The sequence below is a fragment of the Lampris incognitus genome, chromosome 6 (genome assembly GCF_029633865.1).
Source record: "Lampris incognitus isolate fLamInc1 chromosome 6, fLamInc1.hap2, whole genome shotgun sequence".
NCBI lineage: Eukaryota > Metazoa > Chordata > Actinopteri > Lampriformes > Lampridae > Lampris > Lampris incognitus.
Genome location: NC_079216.1, coordinates 25,147,233 through 25,162,350, shown reverse-complemented (window position 1 = coordinate 25,162,350; position 15,118 = coordinate 25,147,233). Strand labels below are relative to the sequence as shown.

At 44.6% G+C, this 15,118-nt stretch overlaps 1 protein-coding gene across 2 annotated transcripts in view; it reads left to right on the top strand.

Moving 5' to 3' along the window:
* The window catches only part of b3gnt9 (UDP-GlcNAc:betaGal beta-1,3-N-acetylglucosaminyltransferase 9), a 72,779-nt gene that overhangs the window by 18,259 nt on the left and 39,402 nt on the right, over positions 1 to 15,118 (top strand). Inside the window, exon 1 of one of the 2 annotated variants that reach the window (XM_056281637.1) lies at positions 14,953 to 15,069. The exons of the other annotated variant lie outside the window; for it this stretch is intronic. The gene's annotated coding sequence lies outside the window, so the exon portion shown is untranslated. Of the gene's footprint in view, positions 1 to 14,952; positions 15,070 to 15,118 lie in introns of those variants that run through there. 2 annotated transcript variants of the gene reach the window in all.

Below are 15,118 nucleotides of genomic sequence, written 5' to 3'. Positions count from 1 at the left end.
CAGCCACATGTTTACAAGATGGCGTGTAAAATATGTTGTGCCCATTACCTCTTCTGCTAAAGCTTTGGGCATTGTCTGCATTATTTTCCCATAAGTTTCATCCACATTCAAGGAAACAGACACTGGCACTCTTGCACTTTTTCCTACTCTTTCAATTCTATTTCAATTCTATTGTCTGCTTCTTTTCCCACAAATTCGAACTCTCAATTTCCTTCATCCATTTGTCATTAAGTTTTTTGAGGCTCGTGCTTTAACTGTTTTAATTTTGGCCTCAAATAGTTTCACTATTTTTCTCAGTGTTTAAGAGAGGCATGATTAAAACTCCCATGTTGAGGAAATTCTGAATTTTTATGCCATGTTTGCAAATACTGTGTGGCATGAAAGTCATACTTGTCATGCATAGCTTCAGCTGGACCCTGAAAGGTTTTCTGACGACCATTCCAGTACCTGTGATGACTTTGTCAAAATATGGGGTTCCTCTGGCTTAAGGTTTGAAAAAAATAAGAGGGTTCTAGCAGTGGCGAAACCTATCTCTCTCTCACTCACTCACCCCCCCCCCCACACACACACACACACACTGCGCACGCTTGGCGCCTTTCACAGACAGAGAGGGGGGAGACACGGCTTTGGGTTTGGAAAAAACCCACAGCGCTCTCTCTCACTCATAAGGGGGGGGGGTAATGAAACACATACTTACTTACATATGCAGCTGCACACATCAGACTCTTCCCCCCCCTTTTTTTCTCTTTGCTTTTTCTAAACAACCAAGACCTAGCCTTCTATTTTTTCTTCTTCAGCTAGGCTTTGGTTTTGTTTTTGTTTTTTTCTAACACACAATACCTTCTTTTCATTTCTACTTTCTTATCATGTTGTTTCACTTCTTTTTACTTTTTGGTCTTTTCTCATCTCTTGTCTTTCCCTTATCTTTTCTCTCTTTTTTTTTTTTTAATAGATCCCTTCAACAAGGAAGAGATTTCCTCCCTCTTTTTTATGAAACAGCTAATGCCTATCTCCCACTCAAGTGAGGAGAAAAGAGGAGTGGAGGAAAAAATCCTCATGCAAACATACAAACAGAGAAGCAGGGAAAGGAAAAAAAATCCTCCGAAATTCAAACCCACTTAACAAGATCAAAGTCACTAAACAGGATCACTTTATTGTTCGAATTTAGATCTCTCACATTTCACTCACAGAATAGGATCACTTTTAATGCTCTTATTTAGATATCTCCCATTCTCCAAGGGGAATACTGCCCCGATTCTCTGTCGAGGAATACTGCCACTATGATGAATATTGCCGCTGGAACCCAGCCACTGAGGATGCACAAGTCAGTGCATTCTTAATGCTGGTCCCAAGCCTGGATAAATGGGGATGGTTGCATCAGCAAGGACATCTGGCGTAAAACCTTTGTCAAATCAAATATGCAGATCATAAATCAGATTTTCATATCAGATCGGCCGAGGCCTGGGTTACCAACAACCGCCCCCGGTACTGTTGGCCAGCTGGGTGCTGGCGGAAACTATACTACTGTTGGGTGAAGGAGAAGGAGAGGGGGAACGCATGTCCAGAGGCAGCAGGAAAGGAGGAAGGGTAGGAGTGTAGAGGTGAGAGTCGGACTTTGAATGTTGGCACTATTACTGGTAAAGGGAGAGAGCTGGCTGATATGATGGAGAGAAGGAAGGTAGGTATACTGTGTGTGCAAGAGACCAGGTGGAAGGCGAGTGAGGCCAGGAGCATCGGAGTTGGGGTGCGAATGGGAGGGGAAATGGGGTAGGGGTAATTTTGAAGGAAGAGTATGTCAAACGTGTGTTTGGAGGTGAAGTGAGTGTCAGTAAGAGTGATGAATATGAAGTTGGAAATTGAAGGTGTGATGATGAATGTTATCAGCTCATATGCCCCGCAAGTTGGGTGTGAGATGGAAGAGAAGGAAGAATTCTGGAGTGAGTTGGATGAAGTGGTGGAGAGTATTCCCAAGGAGGAGAGAGTGTTTGGGCAGCATGGTGGTCCAGTGGTTGCCTCACAGCAAGAACATCTTGGGTTCCAACCCCAGGGTTGTCCAACCTTGGGAGGGGGGAGGTCAACCCACCCAGGTCGTCTGTCCTCTGTGTGGAGTTTGCATATTCTCCCCGTGTCTGTGGTGGGTTTTCTCTGGGTGCTTTTGTTTCCCCCACTATCAAAAGAAACATGCATATTAGGATCTATACTCCTGTTTGTGCCCCTGACCAAGGCAATGGGAAAAGAACTGGAGTGGATCCCCAGGCACAGCATCAAGGCAGCAGCCCACTGCCCCTAGTTACACAGGTCACAGCTAGGATGGGTTAATTTGCAATAACTGAATTTCCCTAATAAAGAAAACTTAATTTAACTTAATTTAAATTGCTTGGAGTGGACTTTAGTGGGCATGCTGGTGAATGGAACAAAGGTGATGGGGAGGTGGTGGACAGGTACAGTGTCAAGGAGAACAATGTGGATGGACAGATGGTAGTGGATGTTGCAACAAGGATGGAAATGGCTTTGGTGAATACATATTTCAATAAGAGGGAGGAACACAGTGTAACTTATAAGAGTGAAGGCAAGTCCAAACAGGTGGCCTATATCTTATGCAGGATAGAATAGAATACACTTTATTTGTCCTTTGTACATACATACAATGAAATTCACTCTCTGCGTTTAACCCATCCTAGCTGTGTAGCTAGGAGCAGTGGGCAGCCGCCATGCAGCACCTGTGAGGCGATTGGAGACTGCAAGGTGGTGACAGGGAAGAATGTAGCTAAGCAGCGTTGGATGGTAGTCTGTAGGATGACTTTGGAGATCAAGAAGAGGAAGGCAGAGCCAAGGTTCAACTGGTGGAAGTTGAAGAAGGAAGACTGTTATGGCAGCCATACCAACATGTGGCTCTACCAAATGTCAGAAACTAAGCAGGTATGGGCTTAGCTAGTACTTGGATGGGAGACCTCCCGGGAAAACTGAGTTACTGCCGGAAGTGGTGTTGGTGGGCTAGTAGGGGGCAGTCTTCCCTCTGGCCCTAATACAAATAAAAATGATCAAATCCCAATGCCCCAGTGCAGTGATGGGGAGACTGTGCTGTAGGTGATGCTCTCCTTTGGATGAGACGTTAAACCGAGGTCCTGACTCACTGTGGTCATTAAAGATCTCATGGCACTTATCACAAAGAGTAGGGGATTCCCCGGTGTCCTGGCAAAATTCCCAAACCTGACTGTCTCCATCTGGCCACCCAATCATCCCCCCATGTAATTGGCTCAATGATTCCTCCCTCTCCACCTCAAGCTGATGTGTGGTGAGCATTTTGGCACAAAATGGCTGCCGTGCATCACCCAGGTGGTGCTACTCATTGTTGATGGTTTAAGTGAGTTATCCCTTCAATGTGAAGCACTTTGGGTGTCTAGAAAAGTGCTATATAAATGTAATGATAATAATAATAATTATTATTATTATTATTATTACTGTTGTGTGGAATTCAGGGGAAAGTTAAGGCAGGCACTGGGTGGTAGTGAAGAGTTGCTGGATGGTTGTGCAACCACTGTAAAAATAGTGAGGGAGACAGTTAGAAAGGTACTTGGTGTGTCATCTGGACAGAGGAAGGGATATAAGGAGACTTGGTGTTGGAATGAGGAAATATAGTTAAGTATACAGAGCAAGAGGTTGGCAAAGAAGAAGTGGGGTAGTCAGAGAGAAGAAAGTAGATAGGAGTACAGGGAGATGTGGCGTAAAAAGAAGAGAGAGATGGCGACAGCAAAGGAAAAGGTGTATGGTGAACTGTATGAGAGGTTAGACACTAAGGAAGGAGAAGAGGACATGAACCGACTGGTTAGACAGTGAGCTGGTAAGGATATGCAGCAGTTTAGGGCGATAAAGGCTAGAGATGGAAATGTTCTAATAAGTGAGGGGAGTGTATTGAGAAGGTGGAAGGAGTACTTTGAGGGGCTGATGAATGAAGAAAATGAGAGAGAGAGAGAAGGTTGGATGATCTGGGGAAAGTGAATCAGGAAGTGCAGTGGATTAGCAAGGAGGAATTGAGAGCAGCTATGAAGAGGATGAAGAGTGGAAAGGCAGTTGGTCCAGATGATTATAATAATTATTATTATTATTATCCATACCTGTGGAGGCATGGAGTTGTTTAGGAGAGATAGTAGTGGAGTTTTAAACTAGATTGTTTAACACAATCTCGGAAAGTGAGAGGATGCCTGAGGAGTGGAGAAGAAGTATACTGGGACAGACTTTCAAGAATAAGGGCAATGTGCAGAGCTGTAGTAACTACAGAAGCATAAATTTGATCAGGCACAGCATGAAGTTATGGGCAAGAGCAGTGGCTGCTAGGGCAAGAGGAGAGGTGATGATTAGCAGAGCGCTACAGATATGATGTTCGCTTTGAGAATGTTGATGGAAAAGTATAGAGAAGGTCAGAAGGCATTACATTGTGTCTTTGTGGATTTAGAGAAAACATATGACAGGATGCCGAGAGAGGAGGTGTGGTATTGTATGAGGAAGTCGGGAGTTGCGGAGAAGTATGTAGGAGTGGTGCAGGATACGTATGAGGGAATTGTGACAATGGTGAGGTGTGCGGTTGGAATGACAGATGGGTTCAAGGTGGAGGTGGGATTACATCAAGGATCGGATCTGATCCCTTTCTTGTTTGCAATAGTGATGGACAGGTTGATGGAGGTGATCAGGCAGGAATCTCTGTGGACTATGATATTCATTGATTATATTGTGATCAGTAGTGACAGTAGGGAGCAGGTTGAGGAGAGCCTGGAGAGTTGGAGGTATGCACTGGAGAGAAGAGAAATAAAAATCATTAGGAGCAAGATGGAATACATATTTATGAACAAGAGGGAGGACAGTGAAATGGCGTGGATACGAGGAGTGGAGGTGATGAAGGTGGATGAGTTTAAATACTTAAGGTCAACTTTTCTTGTCTTATATACACTGCTCAAAAAAATAAAGGGAACACATAAGCAATGCAATGTAGCTCCAAGTCAATCACACTTTTGAGATATCAACCTGTTCAGTTAGGAAGCAACACTGATTTGTGAATCAATTTCACCTGTTGTAGACAATTTGCAAGACAACCCTTATAAAAGGAATGGATTTGCAGGTGGTGGCCACAGACCATTTGCCTGTCCTCATCTTTTTTGGCCGATCTTTGGTTAGTTTTTCATTGTGCTAGTGCCCTCACCACTAGAGGTGGCATGAGGCGGTATCTGCAACCTACAGAAGTTGCTCAGGTAGTGCAGCTCATCCAGGATGACACATCAATGCGTGCTGTGGCAAGAAGATTTGATGTGTCTCCCAGCACAGTGTCCAGAGCATGGAGGAGGTACCAGGAGACAGGCCAGTACACCAGGAGACGTGGAGGGGGCCGCAGGAGGACAACAACCCCGCAGCAGGACCGCTATCTGGTCCTTTGTGCAAGGAGGAACAGGAGGAGCACTGCCGGAGCCCTATAAAACGACCTTCAACAGGCCACTAATGTGCAGGTTTCTGCTCAAACAGTGAGAAACAGAATGCATGAGGATGGTATGAGGGCCCGACATCCACAATTGGGGCCTGTGCTCACAGCCCAACACCGCGCAGCCCGATTGACCTTTGCCAGAGAACATCTTGGTTGGCAGATTCGCCATTGGCGCTCTGTGCTCTTCACAGATGAGAGCAGGTTCACACTGAACACATGTGACAGACGTGAGAGAGTCTGGAGACGCTGTGGAGAACGTTCTGCTGCCTGCAACATCCTCCAGCATGACCGGTTTGGCAGTGGGTCAGTGATGGTCTGGGGAGGCATATCCTTGGAGGGCCGCACAGACCTCTACGTGCTAGCCAGAGGTACCATGACTGCCATTAGGTACCGGGATGAGATCCTCAGACCCATTGTCAGACCATATGCTGGTGCAGTGGGCCCTGGGTTCCTGCTCATGCATGACAATGCTCGTCCTCATGTGGCCAGAGTGTGTCAGCAGTTCCTGTATGTCGAGGGCATTGATGCTATGGACTGGCCTGCACGTTCCCCAGACCTGAATCCAATCGAGCACCTCTGGGACATCATGTCTCGTACCATCCGCCAACGCGATGTCGCACCACAGACTGTCCAGGAGTTGACAGATGCCCTGATCCAGGTCTGGGAGGAGATCCCTCAGGAGACCATCCGTCGTCTCATCAGGAGCATGCCCAGACATTGTAGGGAGTGCATACAGGCACGTGGAGGCCACACACACTACTGAGCCTCATTTTGAATCGTCTTGAAGAATTTCCACAGAAGTTGGATCAGCCTATGTTCTCATTTTCCACTTTGATTTTGAGTATGATTCTGAATCCAGACCTTAATGGGCTAATGATTTTGATTTCCATTGATCATTCTTAGGTTATTTTGCTCTAAACACATTCCTCTGTCTAATAAAATTTTCAGCTGAAATATGTCATTCATCGAGGTCTGTATTGTGTTTTTAGGTGTTCCCTTTATTTTTTTGAGCAGTATACTTGAGGTCAAAGTAATGGGGAGTGCAAAAAGATGTGAAGAAGAGAGTGCAGGCAGGGTGGAGTGGGTACAGAAGAGTGTCAGGAGTGATTTGCGACAAAAGAGTAACAGCAAGAGTTAAAGGGAAGGTTTACAACATGGTTGTGAGACCAGCTATGTTATATGGTTTGGAGACAGTGGCACTGATGAAAAGACAGGAGGTGGAGCTGGAGGTGGCAGAGTTGAAGATGTTAAGATTTTCATTGGGAGTGACAAAGAAGGACAGGATTAAGAACGAGCATATGAGAGGGGCAGCTCAGCTTGGACAGTTTGGAGACAAAGCAAGAGAGGCCAGATTGAGATGGTTTGGACATGTGTGGAGGGGAGATCCTGGGTATATTGGGAGAAGGATACTGAATATGAGAGCTGCCAGGGAAGAGGAAAAGAGGAAGGCCAAAGAGGAGGTTTATGGATGTGGTGAGGGAGGACATGCAAATGGCTGGTGTGACAGCTGAAGATGCAGAAGACAGGAAGAGATGGAAACGGATGATCTGCTGTGGCGACCCCTAACGGGAGCAGCCGAAAATATAAGTAGTAATAATAGGTTTTCCATCGGTTAATAATGCTTCGTCTTTATTTTATTGAGACTCTAACTCAAAATGACCTTAAAGGGTCTTTGGGTCAAATTGACCCGTTTTAAAATTTCAACATCAAGGAAAAGTATGTTAAAATTATTTTTTCTCTATGAAACTTCTTCTGCTTGGCTTATTTACTGTACTAAACATGTGATATGAAAATGGTACATTTCATGCATTTGCTGCCCCCCCCTGCATCAACATATAACACCCAGGGTCTTCGGGTCAATTTGACCCGGCCATTGAAAGTGGAGGCTAAAAGGGGTCAGAAGTGAAATTTAGATCATTTCTTTCTTTGACAATGTTAGACATATTGGTATTTTCTAGTAATCATTGCATTTTGACACACGCACGCACGCACGCACGCACACACACACACACACACACACACACACACACACACACGCACACATGCACACACACACACGCACACATGCACACACAATGAAAGTCAGCTGCAGAGTGTATTTTAGGTAGGTTTTGCTACTTTTTTGCTATTTTTAGCTTCAGGTTCCCTCTCTTGCACCTGTGTGGGCGGAATTTTCTCGGATAAACCCCGGGAAAACTCCACCCACACTCAGCAGTAGAGGGGAGATAGACAAAACCTCAGCTCAAGGTCAACTCTTTAGCTGACTTTCAGAATGACAACATGAGCAATTCAAACAGAGAGAGGACAGTCCTGGTGTATCTGGCAGGTATTTTTGACCATCAACAACATAACAACAGTGAAATAGAAGATGGACGTGACAGTGAAATTGAAGAGGATGTGTCTGAAGATGAAGATAAGGTCAGTGATGAAGATTATGAAGTTTCTGATTATGCATCATCTGATGAGGACATTCCTGTTCCTCCAAGCGAGACTTTCATCTCAAAAAATGGTGAAATACAGTGGTCCTCAACCACTAAACGTCAAGGAAGACTGAATGCAGAAAATATAATCAAGATGGTGCCAGGGCCCACCAGGATCGCAGTGACTCGAATCACAGACATCAAATTTTTTTTTGAGCTGCTCATCCCCAAGTCAATCCAGAAGATTATTCTAGAAACGACTAATCTAGAAGGGAGGCTAGTCTTTGGGGAGAACTGGAAGGAGATGGATGAAACACACTTAGAAGCATATTTTGGGCTTCTCATACTGGCTGGCCTCTATAGGTCAAAGGATGAATCAACACAGAGCCTGTGGGATGCAGAGACAGGCAGGTCCATTTTTCGTGCAGCTATGTCTCTAAAACAATTCAAAATGTTGTCCTAAACAATCCGATTTCATAATCGGGTAACATGAACAAGAGGAGACAAGCTGGCACCAATCAGGACCGTGTGGGACAAGTGGGTAGAGCGCCTTCCACTGTTCTACAACCCAGGTCCTAATGTCACAGTAGATGAAAGGCTGGTGGCATTTAGAGGCAGCTGCCCATTCAAGCAATACATGCCTTCCAAGCCAGCAAAGTATAGCATAAAGATCTGGGCAGCAACAGATGCCAAATCCAGCTATGCATTGAATATGCAGGTGTACACTGGAAGGCCAGTTGGAGAAGCCCCAGAAAGGAACCAGGGCAAGAGGGTTGTGCTCGACATGGTGCAGGGTCTCAGGGGTCACAACATCATCTGTGACAATGTTTTCACTTCATACAACCTGGGACAGGAGCTTCTAAATAAAAAGCTAACAATGCTTGGAACTGTTCGAAAAAACAGAAGTGAACTCCCTGCCCAAGTGTTGGTGATGAAGGACAGGGCCCCTCTGTCATCAAAGTTTGCCTTCACTGAAACCACAGCCCTGGTGTCATACTGCCCCAAGAAGGGGAAGAATGTTGTGCTCATGAGCACTTTGCATAAAGATGCAGAAGTCAGCGTGAGAGAAGACCAGATACCCACCATGATCCTCCACTACAATGGTACAAAAGGAGGAGTGGATAATCGGGACAAAGTGACAGGGTGCTACAGCACGAAGAGGATGACTGCATGCTGGCCTTTAGTTGTCTTCTACTATATAATTGATGTTTCAGTCTACAATGCCTTCGTCATATGGAGGGAGATGTTTCCTGAGTGGAATCAGGCAAAGCTCCACAAGAGGCGCATCTTCCATGAAGAGCTGGGGAAAGCACTCGTGGTACCAGCGATACTACAGAGGCAGCACTTACCAAGGACCCCTGCTGCTGCAACCACAGTGAGGGAGATCCGGGAGAGGGCTTCCCCCTGTACAACAATGCATGAGGTAAGTGTGTGTGTGTATGTGTGTGTGTGCATGTGCATGTGCATGTCAGGGGATCGGGGTCAGCAAAAAGACATACTAAAGTAATCATCAGCCTCATCTTTCTAGGTTGCTGCTGGAGGAAAAAAAAGAGAGGAAGAGATGCAAGGTCTGCAAGCTGTCTGACGACGTCAAGATAACCACGACGTGTGACATGTGCAAAACATATTTGCACAAAGCACACCGTGACTACATGTCACTCATGTTTTGGGAATGATTAATTTTTTTTTCATCTTTCATACACACGCACACGCACACGCACACACACACACACACACACACACACACACACACACACACACTTTCTCTAAATGGAAGTTTACGTTTCAATAGAATTCCTCTCATTTCACTTGTTTTTTTTTTTCAACCCTGAAGTTTTTTCCTATGTTCAGAACAAGGAGTTGGAATATGTACGTTATGTTCGGTTTTTTTTTAATGAATAAATAAATACATAAATAGAGTAGCTTCTTTATTAATGGTATATGGGTGGTAGCCACAAAACCCTTCTATTGTCTGCCTGAAAGACACAAAAAATATTGATTGAATTGTTCGTAATGTAGTTAGTAATGAAGAACAAACTATGATTAGTGGGATTTTATGGGTTTATAACTACTTTAGAATGGTTGAACATTGGTTGAACGCCCGAAGACCCTGGGTGTGACTAAAAAAACGAAGACTCTACGAAGGTTAAGGGAAAGGGAATACTGCCCTTTCCTTTTTATGTATTTTCAGGGAAGAGAAATTAATTATCTCCCTATAGGCAAACTCCAGTCCCTCTAGTCTCCAAAAAGTATGAAGTCCCTCTAAGCTGAGAGTATCTATGACATCATCACACACAACAAAACTTCAACAACCATCAATGCAAGTTTTAAAACTAAACCCACTTTTTTAGAATTTGAATGAGTAATGCAATTTCCACACAAATAATCATGTGTCAATTAATTTCCTATAACCCATTAAAAGGTTTTCAAAAGTTTAAATCACTTACTGCCTTCCCATTTCTTGACAGGGGGACCGAAGGCATCTCGAAAAAACAAAAACAAAAAACAAAAAAAAAGTTATTTGGGCTTGAGGTATCCCCAGTCTCCTAGGACTGTCCCGCACGTGGACTGGTCAGCTTAACAAGAAAAGGTCAGCAGGTTAGAATCTCGGTGGAACCTTGAAGTATTTCGTGAAAATTTGCTTGCAAACACTCTGGACTCAGGGATAATTACATGAAACAATGATGGGCGATAATAAAATCACTTAGTATTGGTCAATGCAGGACAAAACAAGACAAGACAAATAGTCTTATTATATAGACTATAGATCTTATTGATTACATTTAAAGCTCTGCATGATCTTGCCCCCAGTTACATTTCTGATCTGCTCATTCCTCATTCCACTTCCCGACCATGCTGATCCTCAAACCTGGGTCTTTTATCCACCCCCCACTCCAACTGCAAAATAAAAGGTGACCACGCCTTTTCAGTTTTAGCCCCAAGCCTCTGGAATAATCTTCCCCAAAACCCATCTTTTCAGGCAAGTCTTTTTATTCCTGACTTCTGTTTTTTTTTTTTCGTTTTTAGCTCGGTCCGTTACTCCCTATGCCCTGTCTTATATTCATTCAATTTATTTTATGTATTTACTCGTATTTTTCTGATTGCATGTAAACACTTTGTAACTGTGTGTTTGTAAAAGTGCCATATAAATAAAACTTTATTTACTTGGTCATTTTTGAGACATGTTTCATGACCACTGAAGAATAGTGCATTTTCACTTACTGTTACAATTATCCCACACCTCTGTCACAATTTTTATTCATTGTAAATGTATGTAAATAGAATATATATATACTTTTAGTTTTTAATTGACTTCATTGAATTAACTCAATAGACAAGATGATGTCTAGACATATATAGATTGCTGCAATGAGAACTGGAGAGAAATGGAAAGCACTAATGTGGGCGTCATGATCGAACTGTTGGTTGATAATAATCCAGCAAATTACACACTTCAATGTAATCCTAATATTTTTCATTGCATAATGTGAAATTAGATGTGAAATTATCTGAAAGTGGGTGGAATGGTGGCGCAGTGGTTAACGCAGTCACCTCATAGCAAGAAGGTCGTGGTTCGAGCCCCGGGGTAGTACAACCTTGGGGGTCATCCCAGGTCGTCCTCTGTGTGGAGTTAGCATGTTTTCCCCGAGTCTGCATGGGTTTCCTCCGGCGGCTCCGGTTTCCTCCCACAGTCCAAAGACATGTAGGTCAGGTGAATCGGCCCAGGCCCGTAGCCAGAAACATATTTTTTGGGGGGGGGGGTCGGGCAACACTGCCGAAAGCTACCGGTAAATAAAATTCCCACACTGTATACTATAGCCTAATACCCAACCGTACGGTAAATGTCAACGCATTAATGGCCCATAGATAATCATCAATGCATTAATAAATAAAAGTGGGTCTTACCTTATAAAAGCAGATCCAATCGTCTTTTTTGTCTGCAAAAGATGCCCAGTACCTCTTCCGGCGTCACCACAATGTCTCTGTGCTCCGAGAGCAATGTCAGTCCATTAAGCCGTCTTTCCGTCATTGTACTGCGCATTTTGTCCTTGATCCTTCCCAAACGGGAAAAACTTTTCTCGACATGGGCACTGGTGACAGGAAGCGTGGTCAAAACGCGGAGAAGCTTGAAGATGCTTGGAAACAACTCACTGTTACAGGCATTTAATGCCTCAATGGCATTTTGTGGAACATACGTTGCATCTTTCCATTTATCCCGCCAGGTGTCAATTTCTGACTTTATAACTTCCAGATGCGGTGACACTTCATCAGGATACAGGTTGGAGAGCGCTTGAGCTGAGCTGTCGTTCAGCATGCTGACCTTAGATGGCAGTAAGGAGCAGAGGTTGGAGATCACATTTCTGTGTTTGCTGAAGCGTTCCTTCATCTGTGATGAATAAAAGTCAAGCATGAGTATGAAAAGCTTTTGCCGGTAGTGATTTTCACAGGCCTTCAATGGATCCTCATTGCAGTCCATGCCTCTTCGTGGTCGAAATTCAACCCCATACTTGGCTGCTTGGGAAGAGGTCTTTTGGAAAATCTGCCTGAACTCCATCTCAGAGTTAACCCTCATCTCATCTACCTGCTTAATAACAGCATCAGCAGCTGAAGGTGGACAGGTGGTAGGTTTTTGCAAGCATCTTCTCACTCACATTCATGGACAGCATGAATTCTGCATTGTCAATTGAATTAAAGAGCTGAGTGGCTTTGACAGATGTGTCTCCTGTGAAGGTTTCACTGATTTTCTGCAGGCTGGATCGCACAGGGTCTAAAAGCTCGTTGAATGTAAATATTGCGTCGTGGCGTTCGACCCATCTCGTTTCACACAACTTCGTCAGTCGCGTTTTCTTGCAGTCAGGTAAAAGACGTTCCGTCTCGTGTCGCAGACTGGCAGACCGCAAAGCCGAATCATGGAAAAAAGTGCAGATTTCCGAGACAATTCCAAAGCAATTTCGCGCCATTTGTACAGTGCAGCACTTGTTTAGGACCAAATTCAAACTGTGGCTAGCACAGTGCACATAAACTGCTTGCTTGTGCTTCTCTTTGATTTTAGCTTGGGCACCATTTAAACGGCCACTCATGGCAGATGCGCCGTCGTATCCCTGGCCACGTAAAAACTGTAAATCAACGCCTGCATTTGTCAACTGACTTTCGATTGAATTGGCGATTGCCTCCCCGGTTAACATCTCGATATCAACAAAGGACAAAAAAATCCTCTCTGATGCTATATTGGCTGTCATGCTGGTTCACGTATCTGACAGACAGAAAGCTGCTCCCGCCCTGAAACATCTTTCATTTCATCTACCAACACAGCGAAACACTGCGCGGAGTTTACTTTCTGCACCAGTTTGTTTGTTATCACATCTCCAATTATGCTGATTATTTCATTTTGTACATCAGGACTGCAGTAGCTAGCGTTTGCTGCACATTTACTCAAGTGTTGTAACAATACTGTGTCGCCAGATGTAGCCCTAAACCTGAGTAAAGCCCTGAAATTTCCGTCATTGTGAGTTGGCTCATTCAATGTCACTGGTCCTGAATTAATATCACCTCTCAGGGCGACCGCAAAAAATCAACGTTGCAATGATGCTTTTGAGTTTTTCTCTGTTTTCTTGGACTAGTGTAAACTACTAATAAGACCCGTTAGTCCCTAGCTAAAGGGTCCTTTAGCCGAGCGGTTAGTGATGAAGCCTTGTGGCGCAGTACACCCCGCATCGAATCCCGCACCGGGCAAGAAAATAACCGGTTACATTGGTGGCAGCGGTGGGACCCGGAAGTGTGCAGATCCTCAGAAGTCTCTTCGGAGCGCGGAATGACAAAGCGCGAGGGCACGCTTCCGGGGAGGGTGACGACTGTAAACTAGTAATAAGACACGTTAGGCCCTAGCCAATGGGTCTGACCCTTTAGCCGAGCGGTTAGTGATGTCGCCTTGTGGCTCAGTACACCCTGCATCGAATCCCGCACCGGGCAAAAAAATAACCGGTTACACTAGCTTTTTTCTCTCAGAATCTAGCCCCAGTGAAATTGCATCCATTTTATTGTTGAGAACTTTCAAACATGCATCCTTGTGATATGCCTTTTGTGCATGGTCTTTGAACGTCTCTAAAGCATGTTTCCAGTCTGAGAAGTGGACATTAATTAGCTTGCCAGCTTTTCTGTGCCCTCCCTTGCCCACAACATGCTCGACTGCAAACGCAACACAGTGCTTACAAAAACAACCGTCGGACCTTGTTGAGTATACTAGCCAGGGAATGTTTGTCCGATATTGGCCGTCCAGTCCAGTGAGTGTATTTCTCTTCTCTGTTCGTCTGATATTTTCCCACCAATATAATCCACAAAGTCGTGTGAGAACGTTTCCGAGGTAGAGGACGGCGGGTCTGCTAACTCTGGCTTCCGTTTCCGAGGAGGAGGGCAGTGGGTCTGCTAACACTTGCTCCGGAAAATCGGTAACGTTAGTGACCAGATCATCTGTAATGATCTTTTTTTTCTTTTTTGAGTCGGGACACGTTGAAAAAAAAAATCACTGATTTTACGAATATTAACTTTACTGCTCTTGCCTGATTTACAGGTAGCTTTCGGCGGCTCCATTGCTTTTGAAAAGCAAACTATAGATCGACCATTTAGCTAGCATAACCAGTGCTTAGCTGACTCGTCAGACCCCTGAGCTAATCAAAAACGTGTGATTTTATTTTTTTTACGAAACAGACCAATAAGATACATCATGTTTGGAAACAAAATAACTGACAGGTTTAACGCCTGTCAGTCACGATAGATGCAGTGTATGAGTAGGCTAGCGGGGCGGGGACAAATAATCAAAACGATAACTAAATAATTATTGGTGCCATTTCAGACGGGCCGTGGGGTTTCGGGGGGGGGGGGTTCAGACACGAAAACCACCTACCTGGCTACGTGCCTGAATCGGCCATACTAAATTGTCTCTAGGCGTGTGTGTGTGTGTGTGTGTGTGTGTGTGTGTGTGTGTGTGTGTGTGTGTGTGTGTGTGTGTGTGTGTGTGTGTGTGTGTGTGTGTGTGTTGGCCCTGTGATGGCCTGGTGGCCTGTCCAGGGTGTCACCCCACCTGCAGCCCAGTGACTGCTGGGATAAGCTTCAGCATCCCCGCAACCCTGAGAGCAGGATAAGCAGTTTGGATAATGGATGGCTGGATGGATTTATCGGAAAGTAATGTTTTTGCTCAGTATATAGCGTTCACAAAACTGTCTGCATTTCA